At 40.5% G+C, this 3,205-nt stretch overlaps 1 non-coding gene across 1 annotated transcript; it reads left to right on the top strand.

Annotated features, from left to right (window-relative positions):
* The first annotated feature begins 617 nt into the window (after positions 1-617).
* Positions 618-722, top strand: LOC128100175 (U6 spliceosomal RNA). Its single transcript, XR_008214694.1, has one exon. It is a non-coding gene; the product is annotated as a U6 spliceosomal RNA (small nuclear RNA).
* Positions 723-3,205: the final 2,483 nt, after the last annotated feature.

Genomic DNA, 3,205 nt, shown 5'->3' with positions numbered 1-3,205 from the left:
GGCAAAGCCTTCCCCACAGACTGAGGTCAACCTGGTAGACTCAGTCCAGGTAGGTCTAGTACCCTCCTCCCAGGCCAAGCCAAACAATCCTGCATAGGCCCCAGGTTTCAAGCAGCCAACTCATGCAATGAGCACAAGATCTGGTCCCACTGCCTGGATGCCTCCCAAACAGATCAAGCCAATCAACTGTCTCACCCATTCGGAGGGCCTGATCCAGTGTGGACCCCTCAGCCATTGGTTCATAGTTCATGTGTTTCCATTCATTTGGCTATTTGTCCCTGTGCTTTATCCAACCTTGGTCTCAACAATTCTCGCTCATATAAACCCTCCTCATTCTCGTTGATTGGACTCCCAGAAGATCCACCCAGGGCCTAGTCATGGATCTCTGCATCCAGATCCCTCAGTAGTTGGATGAGGTTTCTAGCACAACAATTAGGGTGTTTGGCCATCCCATCACCAGAGTAGGTCAGTTCGGGCTGTCTCTCGACCATTGCCGGCAGTCTGTTGTGTGGGTATCTTTGTGGATTTCTGTGGGCCTCTCTAGCACTTTGCTTCTTCCTGTTCTCATGTGGTCTTCATTTACCATGGTCTCCTATTCCTTGTTCTCCCTCTCTGTTGTGCTCGCTTCGGCAGCACATATACTAAAATTGGAACGATACAGAGAAGATTAGCATGGCCCCTGCGCAATGTTTTTTTTAATCATATCTATTTTAAAAAATATAGTATGTGTGCATGTGCCTGCATATGTTTATTACAAGATAGAGTCTGTATACGAAAGAACATGTAATTTTTGCCTGATTTTGGGTCATTTCATTTTATATTATAGTTTTCAGATCTATTTTCCTGAAAATTCCACAAATTCATTTTTCTTTTTTACAGTTTAATAAAATACCATGGTTAGTGACTCGTGTTTATGGACATCTATTCTTGTTCCATTTCTTAGCTATCATTAAAAGGTCAACAAAGAACACAGATGTGCAAGTGTCATGATGTCAGGATATAGAGTGTCTTAATATATGTCCAGAAATGATGTAACTGGGTTACACGGACGTTCTACTTTTAATGTTTTGAGAAATATCCACATTGATTTATGTAATGACTGTCTTAATTTGCCCTCCCACCTGAGTTCAGCTGCAGAGAAGTGAATGAGGCTTCATTTTTTTCCCAAATCCCCATCAACAACTGTTGTTAGAGTTTTGATGGTAGCCACTTTAATTTGAATTTCCCTAATGACAATGAATGTTGAACACTTAAAAATATTTCTTAGTTATTTGTCCCATACAACATTTTTAATTAATTAATTAATTTATTGGGTTTTTCAAGACAGGGTTTCTCTGTGTAGATTTGGTGCCTGCCCTGGATCTTGCTCTGTAGACCAGGCTGGCCTCAAATTCACAGAGATCTGCCTGGCTCTGCCTCCCCATTGTTTAAGGGCTTGCACCACTGCCACCTGGCACAATATTTTTTAAAAATCCCATGTTTATTTATGTGCATATATCTGAGTGAATGAATGCCATGTGAGTAGAGGTGCCCACAAAGTTCAGACAGAAGTGTTGGATCCCAGTCCTTCTGGGAAGCAAGAGTTACAATTGATTGCAAACCTCCTGACATGGGTGCTATATTTGTCAGAACTCTTTAGGGTCACAGAACTTATGGAATGAATCTCTTTCCTTCTCACCCCTTCTTCTCTCTCTCATATACATATATGGAATTTGTTGGAATGATTTACAGGCTGCAGTCCCATTAACACAACAATGGCCAGCTGTGAATGGAAAGTTCAAGAATCTAGTAGATCCTCATCCTTGTCTCATTTGGTCTTCTGTATATACTGGAATCCCAAAGAAGTAGGCTCCAACACCAGTGAAGGAATGGATGTGCTAGCAAGATGAGGACAAGCAGGCAAAGAGCGAAATACTCCTTCTTTCATTGTTCTTATATTGGCTTCCTGCAGAAGGTTTGGTCTAGATTAAAGGTGTGTCTTCCCACCTCAATATCTGGATTAAAGGCCTGTGTCTTCCTTTTGCAACATAACAAAGCTATATTATAAGAAGCAGTGTGTCAATGATTAATTTTATAACTTCATGCCTACAAACTCCTAAATTTATACATTATGTTGCTGTTTAGTCAAGAAGGGTGTCCTGTGAGAATTTGAGACATATTTAGACTGTTTGTCATGAACTAAGGATTGTAAACATCAAGAAAGTGGAGAGAGAAACTGGTAAACTAACTGGAGATCTTTATTTCTCCTTCTGTTCCTCCAAATTCAGTCCTCCAGTCTCACCCCTATCTCTGTAGCATATCACCTCTGCAACCTCCCACTCTTCTCAGCCATCATCTTCAACAGATCATACAGATATTCTTCTCCATACTTCCTCCCCACTGATCCTGTTTTCCTAGCCCCCCAAATCCAGCAGGCTTTCTCTGAGAACCTGCCAGCAACAACTGATGGCCAACTTCAAATCTCTACTCTCTGCTCTCCTACATGCCCAACCCCCAAGTCTTTTCCAAGCTCTGCAGCAGACTACCTCTTGTATCATCTTCTTACTTTTGGCCACTATTTCCAAGGGACTAAGGTGATCCTGGTGAAACACTTTGATTTCTGTCCTCCTGTGGACACCCTCAACCTACCCTCCTAACCTATCCTTATTCCTAAATGTTAGCTTTCAATACCTAGGAATACATTTTACAGATCTCCCAAGGCTATATCAAGCAGGATTCAAAAAGAATTTCCTACCAGGCAACACATAGCCACCACATTCTCTTAAGACCCAGAGAAGGCAACAGAAACCAGGGAACAAAACACTCATACAAAACAACGAAAAGACCAGATATCAGTGCCTAGAACCACTGTCTTCCAAATCCCAGATACTTAGACACCAGCATAAAAACACAATCAAAACAGTCAGGACAATAAGTCTAAATTAGACCACAGCAATATTATCACAGTAGGTCCTGAATATTAAAACATAGCTTAAGATAAAGACTTTAAAATAGACTTTATGAATATAAAGGGTTCCTTAAAGAAGAAATGAATAAATCCCTAAAATAAATCCATGAAAACACAAACAGGGGAAGCAAATGAATAAAACTGCTGAAGACCTGAAAATGGCAATAGAATTAATTAAGGAAACACAAACTGAGAAAATCTTGTAAATGAAAAACTTGAAAATTAGTACAAGAACTACAGAGGAAAACTTCACCAACA

The sequence above is a fragment of the Peromyscus californicus genome, unplaced genomic scaffold (genome assembly GCF_007827085.1).
Source record: "Peromyscus californicus insignis strain IS unplaced genomic scaffold, ASM782708v3 Scaffold_6__1_contigs__length_162567912, whole genome shotgun sequence".
In the NCBI taxonomy this organism is placed as follows: domain Eukaryota; kingdom Metazoa; phylum Chordata; class Mammalia; order Rodentia; family Cricetidae; genus Peromyscus; species Peromyscus californicus.
Note: the sequence above shows the minus strand (reverse complement) of the source record. Positions and strands in the feature narration are given on the sequence as shown.